The sequence below is a fragment of the Nerophis ophidion genome, linkage group LG03 (genome assembly GCF_033978795.1).
Source record: "Nerophis ophidion isolate RoL-2023_Sa linkage group LG03, RoL_Noph_v1.0, whole genome shotgun sequence".
Classification (NCBI taxonomy): Eukaryota; Metazoa; Chordata; class Actinopteri; order Syngnathiformes; family Syngnathidae; genus Nerophis; species Nerophis ophidion.
The window spans coordinates 26,425,221-26,446,171 of NC_084613.1; the positions used below are offsets into that span (position 1 = coordinate 26,425,221).

Sequence of the window (20,951 nt, forward strand, 5' to 3'; positions counted from 1 at the left end):
TTGACATTCGGTAGGATCCATGTTCGCTTGACCGCGCTCTGATCCATAGTGAAGTTTCACCTCCAGGAATTTTAAACAAGGAATCACCGGGTGTTTGTGTGGCTAAAGGCTAAAGCTTCACCACTCCATCTTTCTACTGTGACTTCTCCAATATTAATTGCACAAATTGCAAAAGATTTAGCAACACAGATCTCCAAAATACTGTATATTTATGCCGTTAAAGCAGACGACTTTTAGCTGTGTGTGTGCGCAGCGCTCATACTTCCTAAAAACCCGTGACGTTTTGCGTACACGTCATCATTACACAACGTTTTCAAGACGAAACTCCCGGGAAATTTAAAATTGTAATTTTGTAAACTAAAAAGGCTATATTGGCATGTGTTGCAATGTTAATATTTCATCATTGATGTATAAACTATCAAACTGCGTGGTGGGTAGTAGTGGGTTTCAGTAGGCCTTTAAAGGATAAAACCTACATTTTGCACTCAAACTGCAACACCTCGTCATGTCTGAGGTGAGTGGCTCGGTCACAGCTGCCTCTAGGAGCACACCTGCTCCAGGAAGGGAGGAACATGCTGTCATGGCAGGCGGGCAGGCGCCACACCTCCTCCTTCTTCTCCTCCTCCTCCTCAAATCCCACACATCACATGTTCCCGTCTGTGAGACCAACACGTCCCGCCCCTACCCGCTCCGATTGGCTGCTTAGCAGACGCTGCGCGCTCTGATTGGCTGTCGCTCAAACCAGTGGCTGTTGTCTTAGTGATGTGACGTCAAAAGCAAGGGGAAGCAGAGTCATTTGTAAAAGCAAAACTCAGTTTTGGTCTAGTAGTTGTTGTTTTTTTAAATTTACTTTCACTTTATAAGTGAAAGTGTTTTAGGGAACGCTCAATGTTAAATGTGCGCCAACTTTCCACTTTACACTTTATATATTGCTAGAAGAGAGAGAGAGTGCTTAAGAGAGAGAGGGGCGGTGACGTAGGAGAAATGGGAGGAGCCTCACCGTCAGGAGGGAGACTGGCTTTTTCTGAGTTTGTCAGCTTCCCCCCTCCCACCTAAAATAGCAGCCATCGTGTAAACGTGAAGTCAAATTAGGTTTTATCCGGCGGAGAGCAGCCATATAGAGTACCCGCACGCAGCAGCAGCAGTTTGGCCCGGGACGAAAGGTGAGTGTACGCAAATAGAAACATTGTTGTTGAGGCGATATGAGAGTGACTACAGAAAAGCGGCAGAGGGAATGAAGGCGTACAGTGGACTTGTCAGATGGCAAGGCTTCAAAAAGTACACTAAAACGCCGATGTTTTCTTTTCTTTTTTTTCTTACTTTTTTTTTTTTTTTTTTTTTACATAAATACAGTTTGTTTCGTTCTCAGTGGTGTCCAAGCGGTTATGGAGTGATCGGATGCGACTATTTGAGGGGAAACTTTCCCCACATTTCATCATAAAGCTTTTTACTTATTATTATTATTATTATTATTATTTTTTACCGGGAGACAAAACTCCCCTTTAAGTGCCACGATCTACTATGTATTGTCTTGTCTGGTTTGACAACCGGAGTGATGCAGTTTGACAGCTTTGGGGCATTTAAGAATCGGGCTAAAGTTGACACCACAGTTGTTGGTTTATGTCTGCCTTCATTCGAAAAGAACAAGCATATGTTTAAAAAAGAAAAAAAAAAAACTTGCCTTTAAATCAATAAAACACACGCCCCTAAAGGGGAATTTTTCCTATTATTCATAATCCCTTTGTAAGACAGATCACTTTTTTTTTTAATGCATTCTAACTCGTAATATACGGCAAGTAAGAGGTGGCTAACGAGAGTACTCTATTGCATTCAATATGCCCTCTGAAAAATGTGAAGTGAAGTGAATTATATTTATATAGCGCTTTTTCGCAAGTGACTCAAAGCGCTTTTACATAGTGAAACCCAATATCTAAGTTACATTCAAACCAGTGTGGGTGGCCCTGGGAGCAGGTGGGTAAAGTGTCTTTCCCAAGGACACAACGGCAGTGACTAGGATGGCGGAAGCGGAAATCGAACCTGCAACCCTCAAATTGCTGGCACGGCCACCCCACCAACCGAGCTAAAAAAAATTGCCAACAGAACGCCATTTACATGTCGTGACCTGAATTCTAACCAAGTATTAGCGATATTGTTATTATAAGCGCTAATGCAAACTATTTTTAACCGTGCCGTGACCACAGAGAGCAAACTAGCTTATGCTAGTATATAGGCATATTAGAGGGGGAGCTGTTGCATTGCCTCTGAGTTGGTGAAAGTTAATTCTACATACAAAAAAAATCATGCTCTCACCTGGATAGTAAAATGTTGTGGCCACCTTTGATATTCAAGTTTTACCGGAAGATGTAAAGAAAGACAAGAAAAACGCTCGTTTGAGGCCAGTTATTTTTTTATTTTTTTTACTGCGCGTGGATTAGAATTGATTATTTAAAGGCCTACTGAAATGAGATTTTCTTATTCAAACGGGGATAGCAGGTCCTTTCTATGTGACATACTTGATCATTTTGCGATATTGCCATATTTTTGCTGAAAGGATTAAGTAGAGAACATCGACGATAAAGTTTGCAACTTTTGGTGCTGATAACAAAGCCTTGCCTGTACCGGAAGTCGCAGACGATATGCGCGTGACGTCACGGGTTGTGGAGCTCCTCACATCTGAACATTGCTTACAATCATGGCCACCAGCAGCGAGAGCGATGCTTTCCCCATTAATTTGAGTAAGGATTAAAGATTCGTGGATGAGGAAAGTGAGAGTGAAGGACTAGAAAAAAAAAGACTATACAGTGGGATCGATTCAGATGTTATTAAACAAATTTACTAGAATAATTCTGGAAAATCCCTTATCTGTTTATTTTGTTACTAGTGTTTTAGTGAGATTATACGGTCGTACCTGTACAACCTGAAGGTCGGCCCCGCACCTTTCTTCAGCACCAGTCGACGGGTGGTGGCGATGCCCATCTTTGCCCTTCGCAAGGGACCCTCTGCGAAACACGATCTTTCGAAATGGTCGCTGCATAATACACTGTACTTTGTGTGTGTGGTCCAATCCAACCGTGTTCGCTTGACCGATCTGTTCCATAGTAAATCTTCACCGTCATCTTTCGGGAATGTAGACAATGAAACACCGGCTGTGTTTGTGTTGCCAAAGGCGGCTGCAATACACCGCTTCCCACCTACAGCTTTCTTCTTTGACGTCTCCATTATTCGTTGAACAAATTGCAAAAGATTCAGCAACACAGATGTCCATAATACCGTGGAATTAAGCGATGAAAACAGACGACTTATAACTGGGAACCGTGCTGGAACAAAATGTCCTCTACAATGCGTGACGTCACGCGCACGCGTCATCATACCGCGACGTTTTAGCATGATACTTACGCGTGAAATTTAAACATGCAATTTAGTAAACTAAACCGCCCGTATTGGCGTGTGTTGCAATGTTAAGATTTCATCATTGATATATAAACTATCAGACTGCGTGGTCGGTAGTAGTGGGTAAGTAGTAAGCCTTTAACTGACGGGGAATACGTAAAGATCCCATTAGTAGGCTTCCCAGTGAGAGCAGACATTGTACGGTTAGTGATTGTTTTATTATGTTCGTAGTTTCTATTTCTTGTTTAGTACTTGGCAATACTGCGACATGATGCTTAGTGTTTTACTAAAGTTGGATCTGTTTAACACACAGCTTGTAAAACGTGTACCATATCCTCCCTATATTCAGGCTCAAAAATATCAGCTTCTGGATCGTCATTTGTCCCAAAGTATTTGTTGAAGTCTGCCATGATTATCAGCAGTTCTTGTTGAAGAGAAACGCAAACGTTGTGATGCGTCCATGATATTAATACCTAAAATGAGGTAAATATGTAAATGTTACATGTTTATTTTGAATGTGCCTGTTACTACATTACAAAAATACTCACAGCATGTATATACAACGTTGATGGAGATTTCTGGATGTTTTTCGTAGCGCTTTATAGGCTTAAGAGAGCAAAAATCATTGGCTTTATAGTTAGCTGACTTTTGCTAGCATTTATTTGTAAGTTAGAATGCATTAAAAATAAAACATGTCTTCTTGTCTCACATAAGGATTTTAAATGATAGGTAAAATTACGAAAAAAAGTGCAGTTCAACTTTAAAGTGGATGTTTGTATCTCGCTCACAATTGCATTGCAAATTGCTATAATTGCACGTCATTACGTCTTGAAAGCCGTAAGAGTGAGGAATATAATGCTTTCAACACTTTGGAAAGTTAGCGCCCTCTAGGCATCCGCGTAAAGGTTGTTCTTTTCAAACACCTCTGTTCAAGCTGGCACACTATTTTGGAGCATATGTAATGACAAAGCCAAAGAAAAAACAGTTATCAAAGAAGTGTATAAAGAAGTGAACTCTGGCAGAGTAGGGATGTAACAATATGAAAATTTCATATCACGGTTATTAATATTATCGCAGTATTGTTGAATGGGTTGGTTATACATACACTGCAATCTTTTCACCAAGTTATTACTTTAAATATTTAAAATAACGGACGTACTTTTAGAATTCCATTATTTCTGAATGTTTTTTTGTTCTTATGCTTCACTGATAGTGTTTTAGTCTTAGCATTGGCTAAGCTTTTATTGTTTTAAATATCAATTTGCACTATTGCACCTTAAGATTGATTTAAATGAAAAGTGCGTAGCACATAAAAATCTATTACCACTCTGTTCAGCAGTCCTTGAATGCACCGTAAAAACACCTCTTTTTCCTTTTCCTCTGAGTATAGAATGATTACTTTAGTCTGTACTGTGCACAAATCAATTTCTTAGTTGATCAGATAGTAATGTGTATATGTACGTTTACCTGTAGATTGAGGTATGTTGTGTCTTATGAGGAAAGACATTAATGTCTCCTGTTTTCATGTGATCATTTATGCTAGCTAGCTGGCGCCAGTCAGTCCATGAGTTTACCAAAGTGCAGTTATCAATCTTGGTTTTTCGATCATTTTGATTTAAAATTATAACGTCTGGAGTTTTACGACGGTTATGATTGATACCGTTTATCGTTCCGTCCCGACGTTAGAGGTAATGATCCAAACGTGATTCTATTTTTTTATATTCTTTTGAAATTCTTCTGTTCTTACAACACTGATAGGTTGACCTACCCTTTTGCAAGAAATGACATCAAAACCAAACAAGAAGCAGCTGTCAAACAAGTATAAAAATAAGTTTACCATGGCAGTTTCTGTTGTTTTTGTACACACTTTTCCACCTCAGTTGTTGGTACTCCTTCTTGTGGAATAAATGTCTAAAACATGTCAAACTGTCACAGTTAACCACTTTGGAAGTACCCTTGAATTAACGTTTCTACATTCTTCTCTTTTCACGTTCTACTGTTCTTGAAACACTTTGTCACGTTAGCTCCAGTATCTTGGAATGCATGTTGGAAAAAGCCACTGTCACACAAGTTTGATAGAAATCGAACAGTGGTGGTCACCATGGCAGCACCTGCCTTTTCCTTCTGTGCACACAAGTTGACGCCACAGTTGGTGGTTAGTTGTTTAGTCACGCTGCATGAGAGGAGCTGCCAACTGCAAGTACTTTGACGTCAAACACTGCCATCTTGAAGGTATTGCTAATTTATTTTTTGAAAGGTAAGCATATCTCATGGCTATTATTTAGATCTAAAACTGTGTTTTCAAGATGTAATGTTAGTTATTAAAAAAAAACAATTACTGTTAAACAGCTGTTTCAGTTACATTTTGGGTCAGTTGTCGCCATCATGGAAGTCGTGTCCAATGCAATTTTAACATTATACAAGTGTAAAAATAAGCTAGACACTGTTCTTTAGATGTTAAAAAAGAAACAGTCAGTATTTTGGAATAAATGTTGCCAAAAGTCAAAGAAAAAGTAACGGTCAAACACTAGAGCTGGGCCGATTAAACAACATCAATAAATATCGCGAAAGATATCAATCATTGATATCAATATATGTATGTATATATATATATATATATATATATACACATCTAAAATATGTATATATACATATCAATATATATATCAATACATATATATATATATATATATATATATATATATATATATATATATATATATATCCATCCATCTTCTACCGCTTATTCCCTTTGGGGTCGCGGGGGGCGCTGGTGCCCATCTCAGCTACAATCGGGCAGAAGGCGCAGTATATATATATATATATATATATATATATATATATATATATATATATATACATCTAAAATATGTATATTTACATATCAATGATTGATATCTGACTGTGTATTGTCTATATGTACATCTCTCTCTCTCTCTCTCTCTCTCTCTCTCTCTCTCTCTCTCTCTCTCTCTCTCTCTCTCTCTCTCTCTATATATATATCTCACTGATCAGTGGGAGGGACACGCTAACAGCCAACCACGTAACAGTATCAAGTGTATTGGCCCCATTTTGTTGTTTCGTTGTTTATTCTTTGCAAGGAATGAGAAAATAAAATAAGTGCTGCAGAGAACATATAATTTGTCAATAAAAAAGAAAAGTCACCCGAAGAAGATGGCTTTTTTTTTTAAACGGACCGTAGTCCTTCGCCCGCGCTCATTGTTTCTTTTCAGCTTTCGTCCGTTCTCTATTCGGATAATCGGAAACAACAGGTAGGAATTCAAGTGCAGGACTGTATGAATAAAATAGGATACGAAATATTACAAACGTGGGGCTTCAAACTAATATTAATTTGGTCTATTAATATTTAAATAATAATTACTGTATAAAAAATAATTCATTTTTTAGAATATCAGACCAAATTAAATGTTACACAGTAGTAATTTCCTGGCACTAAACCTGTAGAAAATAGTTATTCTCAGGTTTCTCTTTGTTTACACTTTCCACTATTTTGTTGTACTTTTATTAAGCATTTTTCACATATTCCTTATTTTTGCACCATCATTATAAGAGGTTATTGTTGAGTGTTTAATGTGATTTTACAGTTATACATTGTTTGTTTTCCTTAGTTGTGTTGACATTTCATTTTCTTTCTGCCTTCATAGCTGAGAGGATTATAATCAGAAGAAGGTTACATTTGAAATAAAAATGTTTACATTTATTATATTATTTCTTAAGGCCTTACTTTCCATAGGTCATAAAATATCAATAATCATCGATATTGACCATCTTAAAACACTTACATAGTGATACAGTTTTCAGCCATATGGCCCAGTCCTAAAATCAATACATTTGGTAAGTTCCTCTCTTGTGACATTTTCAGTCCTATTCTAGTCTACTCCTGATTTTGGAAGTCGAACTATAAAACAAAAAGCACTTAACTTTTTCTCATCGGAGTTCGTCGCAGCAAGTCAATTGCATAAATGGTTTTTGCTTAGTATTTATGCCAGATGCCCAAATCTGGCCAGGAGTCAAACCCATGCCCTCTGCCATTAAAGGCACAATCGTGTACCTTTAGACCACCAGGGACTCTAAGAAAAAAGCTACTGTTTGGTGGTTAGTTTCTTTCTACACCCAGCACATGAAATCAATACGACACGCAGTTCTTTGCATTTCTCTGTCAAAGTCAAAGCAAAACCGTGAATCCGTCAATGTTTTCGCCTGATATCACACAGTATTTGTATGACTATTGGGGTATATTTGTTATGTTTTTGTTTTGTTCAGCCTACTTGTGTATGTGTGAATGCTTTTACAGTACATGACCATATCAGCTGTTTGCCGATCCTGGTTGTGATAGCAGAGCAGTGAAGAAGCTTTCCAATCAGCGGTCATTTGCTTGTGCGCTGGCCCGGAGCGTCTGCGGTAATGTTGCTCATGATCCGTGTCACGTGAGCTTTTATGTGTAATATGTGGATGAGAGGCTCTTTGATTGAACAATTTATGGGGTGTTTTAATCAGTGGATGAGGACAAATGTGATGGATGTCACTGTTAGAGCAATCTCAGTGTGTCTCTATGTTAGTCTAACCCACAGGTGTCAAACTCAAGGCCCGCGGGGCCAGCTCTGGCCTGCCACATCATTTAACGTGGCCCCGGGAAAGTCTGGAAATCATATGCGTCAATAAAGCACTTCATCTTTACTTAATGTATCATCATTTCCGGACCACGAGCCTCACCGTATAAGCCACAGCCAGTAAATTTTAAAAGAAAACACATTTTTTTCATACAACAAATTTATGGACTTTGGAATTTAAAGTCACATAACGCGGATCATGTGCAACATTACTGCAGACGCACCCATCCGTGGCTCAATAATGCAACATCAATGCCAGAAATGTGTCCCGTGAAGAACCGTATGACCAGTACCCTTTAATAACTAAAGTTCTGTGGGTGAATTATGTAAACCAACTACAGTTTTTAGCGCTTTGATAGTCAGTCTAGTCCAGTGGTTCTCAAATGGAGGTACGCGTATCCCTGGGGGTACTTGAAGGTATGCCAGGGGTACGTGAGATTTTTTAAAAACATTCTAAAAATAGCAACAATTAAAAAGTCCTATATAAATATATTTATTGAATAATACTTCAAAAAAATATGAATGTAAGTTCATAAACTGTGAAAAGAAATGCAACAATGCAATATTCAGAGTTGACAGCTAGATTTTTTTGTGGACATGTTCCATAAATGTTGATGTTAAAGATTTCTTTTTTCTGAAGAAATGTTTAGAATTAAGTTGATGAATCCAGATGGATCTCTATTACAATCCCCAAAGAGGGCACTTTAAGTTGATGATTACTTCTATGTGTAGAAATCTTTATTTATAATTGAATCACTTGTTTATTTTTCAACAAGTTTTAAGTTATTTTTTATATATTTTTTTCCAAATAGTTCAAGAAAGACCACTACAAATGAGCAATATTTTGCACTATTATACATTTTCATAAATCAGAAACTGATGACATAGTGCTGTATTTTACTTCTTTATCTCTTTTTTTCAACCAAAAAATGCTTTGCTCTAACTAGGGGGTACTTGAATAAAAAAATGTTCACAGGGGTTACATCACTGAAAAAAGTTTGAGAACCCCTGGTCTCGTCTACTGACAGATATAATTAAGAACTTTACGCTACTTTATATTAGAAATGGCAACAGCGGAAGATGAATGCCACATAACAAGAAGGTAGAGAAAAAGAAGAAGCTTTTGACTTCGGACTACAATTATGCAGATCTCAAATACACATCAGCGGGTACCACAAAATAAGAAAAGTTGGTTTTGCATAATGTTTCGAAACAAAATGCCAGATGATGTCTGCTAATAGGTGCCATTTTTCGGTCCCTGTACATGCATCATAATAATACTTGTATGTTTAATGCGCCGACAATCCGTCAGGCAATGCAGCGTCATAGCTTACCAAAGTCGTACTAAAAACATTTTGACATAATTTTGAGTGCCGTGCGTAATGTTCTATATTCTCAATGGAAGATTTAAAGTTTTGGTGTTGTTTACTGGCGTCATCTTGCAGTTTACACTTATCTCTTATGTAGGACTGCCATCTACTGGTCACGCTTATCATTACACCATGTACCAAATAAACTAGCTTTGAAGTCGGTAAACACAACCAGAATTATACCGAACATTAGGTGCACCGGGTTATAAGGCGCACTGTCAAGTTTTGAGGAGAAAAAAAAGGATTTTAAGGGCACCTTATAGTCCGAACAATACGGTAATAACATCATGAAGAGAACACTTATCAATTAATATTTATTTATTATTCACTGTTACAAGTGGCCGTTTGAGGGTAGCCCTAACTGGGATGTGGACCTCAGTGAAAACGAGTTTGACACCCCTGCTCCAACCTCATCCATCCCACCTTCTATATTAGTCAGGTTATTGCGTAATACGAATGTCATCACTTTAAAGAGAAGTATAGAAAAGGACTGTACTCTATGTCCCACCTGTCTCTGTGGATGTCAGCGTCTCTGCACAAGGGAGATACTGTACAGTATTTGTAGAACGGTCAGCCGCAGCATCTTTCACCGCACTCTCCATCCCACTTTAATCTCGGTGTCTCTGCTTCTCCTTCCACCAACAAATGTGGAGTGTGTGGGCGAGTCGGAGCTGCAATTAAAGACGCTCGTCAGAAAGAGAAAGCTGGCGTTTACACAGTGCCTCTGAATCACCCAACGAAAAAGGCCTTCTCCTACCACTCTCGCTTGTTTAGGACGTGATTGGTTTCCAAGATGGACCTAAAAACACAAAACAAGGACAGCAAGAAGTGGATGAATATAGAAGATTCCATCTAGTACCACAAAATAATAAGTCTTGAAAGGATCATAATTATGACTTGGCACATACAGCTACAAGAAAAACAAAAATGGTTAACTTAGTTGATATTCATTGTTTATACAGGTGTATTTTTGTTCCTTTAAAGTGAAACTCATATAAATTGTCATTTTTTCCACCCTAATTTTGTTGAATATAAATATTTTGTGTGTTCCAATCAGTAGTAATAGTGTTGTATATCCCGACATAGCTAATTTCAATCCTGATAAATATATGTATCATAGGCATGTAATGATAAAGCCTATTATTGATAACCGCGGTAAAACTCCCAACGGTTAGTATTACCGTTATGGATAAACCGAGACTGATAACTGCACTTTGATTAACTCACGGACTGACTCGTGCCAGCTCGCAAGCTTAAATGCTAACATGAAAACAATACACTTGGGTTGCCCCGATACCAATACTTTGGTTATGTATTTCCATATTTTTTGACACTTTTCAAAATAAAGGGGACTACAACAGGGTAATTTTAATTTAAAAAAAAAAATCTTATGACACATGAAACATACGTTTGTTCTTGCAATCAAAAATACAATTTTGGCATTTGATAACATAGTGAACATGCTTGACAACTTCTCTTTTTGTAAAGAGTTAGCAAACAAAGTCTCCTAATTTGGCTGCTGATGTATGCAATAACATTGTGTCATTTCCAATTGTAATATTTTGTCAAAACTATGAGGGACTTGCGGTAGGAAATGGATTATTAATATAATTGTTCATTCACTGTCAATATATGTTTATTTTCTGTTTTGACATGTTTTATCTACACTTCTTTTAAACTGTAATAATCACTTATTCTTCTGTAGTTTGGATATTTTAGATAAGATATTGGTAAAAATCCAATAGTAGTTACAGGGTCATACATTTGTCATATTTAAAGTTCTCCTGTGTCCAGGGACGTATTTACTGTGTTCATAAACAATAAAACATGAAAAAAGATTATGTTATAGTAAAAAATTTTGATGTAAGTAATCATTGTAGTATCGACTATATATGGGGCTTTTGTATTTATCGTTACAGTCAATGTCTGTGGCGATCCACCCATGTCATTTGTTTACATTCAGTCATACTTGCCAACCTTGAGACCTCCGATTTCGGGAGGTGGGGAGGCGTGGTCGGGGGTGGGGAGGAGGTGTGGTTTGGGAGCGTGGTTTGGGCGAGGGGCGTGGTTAAGAGGGGACGAGTATAATTCACCAACTCTAGTATTTCAGATATATTTCATATATATATATATATATATATATATATATATATATATATATATATATATATATACATATAAATATATATATGTATGAAATACTTGACTTTCAATTAATTCTAGCTATATATTTATTTTATTATATATATAAATAAAAGAAATAGTTGAATTTCAGACGGCACCTATCAAATACACAGTAATAAAAACACAGTTGTTCTACTAACTGTACTTTGCTTGCTGGTTATTAAAAAACAACAACAACACTTACCTTTCACTATTTAGTTACCTTTGTTCTGCCATTTGTGTACTGACGAGAGTCACTTGCCGTCAGGTGCATAACACCACGTAAATCGTTGGCCAATCAAAAAGCAACCCCATAACGCTATAGCCAACATTCACCAGGAGATGGCAACGGACAACATAGAATCACTCTATTACAGACGGCGTCGCCATGGCTGTAACTTCCTCGTTCTTCTGCTTCGTCTCCTTGTGTGTGCAATTTTTTAAATCCGTAGATCTAACGTGATTGGGCAGGTAAGCTGTTTATATAACAGGAAAGCGGACGTGAAAACAGGCTGTCCCCACTCATGTCCGCATGGAGCTGGAGGGGGCGTGAACTTCGGGAGATTTCCGGGAGAACATTTTTTCCTGAAGGTCTTCTGGACTAGGCGCTGAATTTCGTGAGTCTCCCGGAAAATCCGGGAGGGTTGGCAAGTAAGCATCCACTAGCACTAGCCTGCTGTTAGCGGTTAGCTATTGTATCCTCCTACGGTGTGTCGTGAAGCATGTTTTGCTAGTTAGATTGAGACAGTTTCACTAGGACAGGCTATTTCTATGTCCTTACTTGATTGTTGAAGTCATTTATTTTTGCAAAATGGACAATCCGAACCTCTTAGTCGCCATGTGGTTCTGTAGGTTTTGTAGTCTCAAGTTTCCTACAATTAATGAACTACGCCATGGCTCGGTTGATAGAGCGGCTTTGCCAGCAACTTGAGGTTTCCTGGTTCGATCCTCAGCTTCTGCCATCTTAATCACGTCCGTTGTGTCTTGAGCAAGATGCTTCCCCTTGCCCCTGATGGGTCGTGGTTAACGCCTTGCATGGAAGCTCCCGCCATCAGTGTGTGAATGTGTGTGTGAATGGGTGAAATAGCGCTTGGAGTACCTTTAAGGTAGAAAAGTGTATAGTATAACTTTTTTGGATGCCGAGGAATTATTCTCACCCAGGCAATGCTTAGTCTTCTTTTTGACTGACAGAAGCATTTGGAACCATGAGTCATTGTTTATTAGAGCGCCACCATCAATATGGAGATTCCAGCGTTCCACTGTGAGACCTGGAGGTCACATGCAGAATCTTGAGCCTGGCAGATAATGTTTAAGAACGCAGTTAACTGGGCACTGCCGAAAACCTGTTTACTCATCATGTTGGTAAAAAAAAAGTCACTAATAAATCCCAAAATATGAAATCATCCCTACCATTGTATAATACACAATAATGATCCATACTTGTTTTGAATTGACATATTTGGTTGGAGGCCATTGGGGTTATCACGTGTGCAATGAATCACTCTTGGCTTTTGCTTGGTATCTCACAGCAAGTGTTCAATTTCCGGTCGCCTTTCTGATGAGTTCGCATGCACTCTCAATAAAACCAGGTGCAAGTAACGCACACTTAGCTGCGGCACCTTATTCTGTGATAATATAATAAATTGTAGCAGATTTTATTCAACATTTTTTTCAAAATGAATGTCATAACATAGAATACATCTGCTTAGGGCTGGGCAATAAAACTAGATAAATATATATCGCCACACACACAAACAAAACAGATATAAAAAAAGTAAGTTAATGAATTAAGAATAAAAAAGTTTAGACAAAAGTTTGGACACACCTTCTCAATCAGTGTCAGTGTTTTTTCTTTATTTTCATGACTATTTACATTGTAGATTGTCACCAAAGGCATCAAAACTATGAATGAACACACGTGGACATATATACTTAACAAAAAAAGGTGAAATAACTGAAAACATATTTTATATTTTAGTTTCTTCAAAATAGCCACCTTTTGCTCTAACTACTGCTTTACACACTCTTGGCATTCTTTCGATGAGTTCCAAGCACACCTGTAAAGTGAAAACCATTTCGGGTTTTTCAATTTCAGGTTCACCTCTTAAAGCTCATCGAGAGAATGCCAAAAGTGTGTACGGGCCAAAAGTTTGGACACACCTTCTCATTTTCCCACACTATGTGTATGTATGTATATATATATATATATATATATATATATATATATATATATATATATATATATATATATATATATATATATATATATATATATAAGAGATGCGCGGTTTGCGGTCTCATCCGCGCAGTCCGCGGATAAACCGCGGGTTGGGCGGGTGACATGACAAAAAAATTGATTTTAAATAGATTTGAGCGGGTGGCAATATTTAATATACATAGTTCAGGGATCGGCAACCTTTACCACTCAAAGAGCCATTTTGACCCGTGTCGCCAAGTAATGAAGATAATAGAAGCCTCTAACATTCTTGCGAATATCTGCTGGTGGTCACCCATGTAACAGTAATAAGGGCGTGCTAAGGTGCCATTGCCTTTGACGTCTTCTACAACATGTACAAACTGCTTGCCAGTCCAGCAACATGTTGTATGTGGCTTCCGCAGATACACGTACACGACTGCAAGGCATACTGGGTGACACAGAGTACACTGATGGTTGTGATATAAACAACTTTAACACTCTTACTAATATGCGCCACACTGTAAAGCTACACCAAACAAGAATGACAAACACATTTCGGTAAAACATCCTCATAGTAACACAACACAAACGCAACACAACAAATACCCAGAATCCTTTGTATCCACGACTCTTCCTGACTATATTATACACCCCGCTAGCACCAAACCCCGCCCCTCTCCCCATGCGTCGGTAAGGTGGGCGGGGTTGGAGGCGCGGGGGTGTAAAATACAGTCAGGAAGAGTCATGATTGCAAAGGATTCTGGGTAACCATCAGTGTACTCTGTATCACCCAGTATGCCTTTCAATCTTGTACGTGCATCAGCGGAAGTTGCATACAACACGTTGCTAGACTGGCAAACAGTTTGTTCATGTTGTAAAAGGCGTCAAAGGAAATGATTTCATAGCACGCCCTTATTCTCGTTATCTGGATTAGCACCAATAAATATTCGCGAGAATGGTTGTGGCTACCATTGTCTTCTTTACTCTGTGAGACGGGTCAAAATAGCTTTCGAGTGTTAAAGGTTGCCGACCCCTGATATATATCGGGTGGCGGGTGGTTGCGGGTTTGATAGAATGTTGGTTCGGGTGTATGGCGGGTGGTTGACGACTTTAGTGATGCGGTTGCGGATGATATAATTGCCTATCCGCGCATCTCTAATATATATATTTATACACACAGTACGGGCCAAAAGTTTGGACACACCTTCTCATTTTTCCCACACTTTTGCAAGGTTGGTTGCATTTACAAAGTCACACGCTGACAGCCAACCATGTAACAGTGTCAACTATCATCTTTGGTTACGCTGTCTTGTTGTCTTGCGGTTGATTCTTTTGCGTTGAATGAGAAAAGAAAGTAAAAATGAGTGCTGCAGAAAGCAAAGACATTGTCAATAAAACAGGACAGGCCACCTCGACAATATGGCACTTTTAATTTTTTTTTTTTTTTAAATAGAGTGTAGTCAGACCACATCACCTTCACCCTTGATGAAACTTGCAGAAAATACTATGTTAAATGGTAAAAGTCGTAGTTCAGTCAGATTTGTTGATTTATACACAATATAATTCTAAATAATTTTTGACAAAAATATTTGAAATGTGTTGCCTTTTTTTAATTTTATTTTAATTCATTTCTTCAAAGATAAAAAAATGTGGGATTTATTTTTGTAATGTTTACTGTATACACACAAAACCAAAGAGTATGAAAAATGAAGCAGATGCGTGAAAGTCTGAGGTCTACAAGTGGTCTGATGTAAGCTCGGAGGGTGAATGTATTACTTACTGAGGCCCTGTTTGTATAGCAAGGCAGCAAGCAGTGACCTTTCAACTGTCCTGCCCTTGACTGAGACCTCTGGTGGTAAGCCACCGTGTTTGGCTGACTCAGCACCTGTGCTGCTGAGCATGGCAGAGCTGCTTACCGAAGGCTGCGCTGTAGTTTTCCTGTCCCCTGTAGTCCCCTGAACCAATCCTGACTGGGGGTCTTACTTGCCTTCACTCGTTGTAGATCCTTCAGCAGAAACTATTCCTTAAATATGTTTTTAATCTGCTTTAACTGTGACAATCCTGTGCCCTTTGTCAACATGGTGACATTCTGGTTGTAGACTAGGAGTGTCAAACTCATTTTAGATCAGGGGCCATGTGGAGAAAAATCTACTCCCAAGTGGGCCTGACTGGTAAAATCACGGCACGATAATTCAAACATATAGACAACTTCAGATTGATTTCTTTGTTTAAAAATAGAACAAGCACATTCTGAAAATGTACAAATCATAATGTAGTTGTTTTTTGTTTTACACTTACATGTTGCGGTTAATAGTATTCTATCTTTATTTGTCATTATTTATACATTCTGAATAAATTATGTGATACTGTTCATCAGTCAACTTAATTTTCAAACTACCAAGCTACAAAAATAATATTAAAATCAAATTACAGGATGTTATTTATGTAGTTTGCTCATTTTCCTTGACTGGTGCACTAACATCATGAGGTTTATTTTTATTTTTTTACATATGTAGCATTATCTACACCAGGGGTCTCAAACTCAATTTACCTGGGGGCCACTGGATGCAGAAACTGGGTGAGGCTGGACCGCAAGAAAAGATTTCTTAAATAAATCTAACATGCACTTTTTAATGAATTCACCTTCTATGAATGGCTTTCCCGCCCTAGCAACATAATTGCCAACCCTCACAATTTTTCCGGGACACTCCTGAATTTCAGTGCACCTCCCGACAATCTACCGGTGCAACCATTCTCCCGAATTTGTCCAGAATTTTCACCTGGCCGACATTATTAAGGGCTGCCGTGACTGCACTGCCTTTAACGTCCTCTACAACAGTGATGTACCCTCTGTGAACATTTTTTTAATTCAAGTACCCCCTAATCAGATCAAAGCATTTTTGGTTGAAAAAAAGAGATAAAGTAGTAAAATACAGCACTATGTCATCAGTTTCTGATTCATTAAATTGTATAACAGTGCAAAATATTGCTCATTTGAAGTGGTCTTTCTTGAACTATTTGGAAAAAAAGATATGAAATACCTAAAAACTTGTTGAAAAATAAATAAGTGATTTAATTATAAATACAGATTTCTACACATAGAAGTAATCATCAACTTAAAGTGCCCTCTTTGGGGATTGTAATAGAGATCCATCTGGATTCATCAACTTAATTCTAAAAATGTCTTCACAAAAAAATAAATCTTTAACCTCATTATTTATGGAACATGTCCATAAAAAGTTTAGCTGTCAACACTGAATGTTGGATTGTTGTATTATTTTTTCACAGTTTATGAACTTACATTAATATTTCATTGAAGTATTATTCAATAATATATTTATAAAGGATTTATTAATTGTTGCTATTTTTTATAATACATTTATAATGAATCTCACTTGTCCCTTGGCATACCTTCAAGTACCTCCAGGGGTCCACGCACCCCCTAGAAGAGCACTACTGCTCTACTACATATCATCGTGCACGCTTTTACATCACACAACCAATGTGCCGACTCTGTAACATGTTGTATTAGACTTGTGCAGTACAACGTACGTGGCTGCAAGACGTAGTTGTTCAACAGCCATACGGGTCACACTGAGGGTGGCCGTATAAACAACTTTAACACTGTTACAAATATCCGCCACACTGTGAACCGACACCAAACAAGAATGACAAACCGTTTTTGGGAGAATTTCCGCACCCTAACACATCTTAAACACAAGAGAACAAATACCCAGAACACCTTGCAGCCCTGACTCTCCCTGGCTACAATATACAACACTTCAACCGACGCAAGTAGGAAGGGTGGGAGGGGGTGGGGGGTATGGAGGGTTGATGGAGGGTTGGTGGTAGCGGGGGTTTGTATATTGTAGCCCGGAAGAGTCAGGGCTGCATGGGATTCTGGGTAACTGTTCTGTTGTGTTTATGTTGTGTTACAATGTGGATGTTCTCCCGGAATGTGTTTGTCATTCTTGTTTGGTGTGGGTTCACAGTCTGGCACATATTTGTAACAGTGTTAAAGTTTTTTTTACGGCCACCCTCAGTGTGACCTGTGTAGCTGTTGATCAAATATGTCTTGCAATGACACACGTGGGTCTTGCATGGCCAGATGCAACATATAACTGGGCTTGCACGCTGCCAGTTCAGGATGTAGGGGACGCTAAAGGCAGTGCCATTATGGCACTCCCTGAATATTGTTTATATGGTGTAAATCGACAGGTGCTTCGAGAGATATGGTGCCCTGAAATTTAAGGGTCTCCCGGGAAAATTGGGGACGTGGGCAAATCGACGCTGTCAAGCGCCGTTCATATTAAACTCTCGGGCCGCACCAACATTAAATTGTCATATCAAAGTGCGGGCCGCATAATAACGATTCACGGGCCACAATTGGCTCGCGGGCCGCATGTTTATGACCCCTGACCTACCCAGATACAAGTAATTGCTATTGCGACATCTGGTGGACACATTTAGAACAGCAGTTTCTTTCATTCAAAAATTTCGGCTCATTTTTCTACTTAACAAACTCATTCCGCGGGCCAGATAAAACCTGTTCCATACGTTTGACACCCCTGTTGTAGACAAACACTTTGGAAAACCTTTCTATACTTTTTGTTCCCAGCTGACTTATAGCTATTTTCACTTATTGCTTTGCAGTTGTTTGCAGGAGTTGTAACAACAAGATACGTTCACAGAAAGGATGGAATGATATGAAAATTTCATGTCACGGTTATCGTGATCAAAATGATCACAGTCATCATTATCATCGCGGTATTGTCGAATGTGCTCAAAAAGTACTTATACACACACTTTTAACCAAGTTTTTGAAATAGCTAAAATAAATAGACATACCGTTAGAAAAGCCACTATTTTGCATGTTTTGTGTTTCTTATGCTTCACCTAGAGTGTTTAGTCTTGGTATTTAATCTGTTTTAATGGCTAAATCATTGGTTTGAATATTAGTTTGTACTTTGAGGTGGTCCGGGCATCTGGTCAGGATGCCACCCGAGCCCCTCCCTAGGGAGGTGTTTAGGGCACGTCCGACCAGTAGGAGGCCACGGGGAAGACCCAGGACACGTTGGGAAGACTATGTCTCCTGGTTGGCCTGGGAACGCCTCGGGATTCTCCGGGAGGAGCTGGACGAAGTGGCTAGGGAGAGGGAAGTCTGGGCTTCCCTGCTTAGGCTGCTGCCCCTAGACCCAACCTCGGATAAGCGGAAAAAGATGAATGGATGGATGGACTTTATCACTTCAAGATTTATTTAAATGCATGCATGTGCATTTTCCTGCGAAAAGGAAAATATTATTCTTTTGAAACATTTATTTTCTCGTCAAAATATTACTTCCGCGTTTTTAAATTAGATAAACAAAATTTGTTGAAGGCTCGCCTCAGCCGTAGGTAGTCGCTGTTCCTCTTGCCTTTACGCTGAACTGAGTTGCAGGACGGAATGACGATCAAGAGCACAGAAGCAGTGTTCTATCACTCTAGCTAGATTACATTTTGTCGCCCGTGTTCGCTCTCCGAGCCACAACGTTGACGGCTTTCTACATTGCTGCTAATCATATTTAGATGATTGCAATCGGAACACTGTTAGTTCGGAACCAGTTGTAGTTCTAGAGCAGGGGTCACCAACCTTTTTGAAACCAAGAGCTACTTCTTGGGTACTGATTAATACAAAGGGCTACCAGTTTGATACACACTTAAATAAATTGCCAGAAATAGCTAATTTGCTCAATTTACCTTTAATAAATAAATCTATATGGATCAAAAAATGGGTATTTGTCTGTCATTCCGTCGTACATTTTTTTCCTTTTACGGAAGGTTTTTTGTAGAGAATAAATTATTTAAAAAAAAACTTAATTGACCGGTTTAAAGGAGGAGAAAACAGGAAAAAAAACGAAAATTGAATTTTGAAACATAGTTTATCTTCAATTTCGACTCTTTAAAATTCAAAATTCAACCGAAAAAAAGAAGAGAAAAACTAGCTAATTCAAATCTTTTTGAAAAAATTTAACAAAGAATTTATGGATCATCATTAGTAATTTTTCCTGATTAAGATCAACTTTAGAATTTTGATGACATGTTTTTAATAGGTTAAAAATCTGCACTTTGTTGGAATATATAACAAATTGGACCAAGCTATATTTCTAACAAAGACAAATTCAAAAGACTTTAAAATAAGATTTAAATTTGATTCTAGATTTGCCAGAATAATGTTTTGGAATTTTAATCATAAAAAGTTTGATGAAATATTTCACAAATATTCTTCGTCGAAAAAACAGAAGCTAAAATGAAGAATCGAATTAAAATGTATTTATTATTCTCTACAATAAAAAAAAAGAAACTTGAACATTGATTTAAATTTTCAGGAAAGAATAGGAAGGAATTTAAAAGGTAAAAAGGTATATGTGTTTAGAATTAAAAATGTCGAGCCAAGCGAGACCAGTTTGCTAGTAAATAAATGAAATAAAAAAAAATACAGGCAGCTCACTGGTAAGTGCTGCTATTTGGGCTATTTGTAGAACAGGCCAGCGGGCTACTCATCTGGTCCTTACGGGCTACCTGGTGCCCGCGGGCATCGCATTGGTGATCCCTGTTCTAGAGTATTTATTAGTAGCCAGCGAGAAGATGTAAACAGTGGGCACATTTGACATCCATCCATCAATCCACTTCTACCGCTTATTCCTTTCGGGGTCGCAGGGTGCGCTGGAGCCTATCTCTGCTACAATCGGGCGGAAGGCGGGGTACACCCAGGACAAGTCGCCATATTTGACATGCAAGTCTCAAAAAGACAGCCAAAAGAGGTTGGTAGATGAGAATTAATCTAAAGGTAATCTAAAGGTAGAAATGCACCTATTTGCAGGAAATGTAGTCTTGAATTTTCAAAATATTCTTTCGGGGTTTGCGTGGCAGCACTTTGTATTTTTATCTCAAAGTTCCTCTTTTTTTCTCAAAGGGTTCTCAGATACCTGTAAATGTAAAGTGCGTAACAAATACAATCTGTAATTTTTTTTTTGACTGACCTTGTGGCGTCCTACTCCTATTCAGTGGTCCTTGAATGCACCGTAAAAACAACTCAGTCACGTATAACTCGTGAGTTTCGAATGATCACTCTGTTCTAGGAGAGCACAGCTTGTAGGTTCAATGTGCACAACTGAATATCTTAGTTGCTCAGACAGCAATGCATTTAGATTGGGTTTTATC

The 20,951-nt window shown here is 38.4% G+C and overlaps 1 protein-coding gene across 1 annotated transcript in view; it reads left to right on the forward strand.

Moving 5' to 3' along the window:
• The first annotated feature begins 940 nt into the window (after positions 1–940).
• The window catches only part of mef2aa (myocyte enhancer factor 2aa), a 226,389-nt gene continuing 206,378 nt past the window's right edge, over positions 941–20,951 (forward strand). The window contains 1 exon segment of the mRNA XM_061894774.1: positions 941–1,163. The gene's annotated coding sequence lies outside the window, so the exon portion shown is untranslated.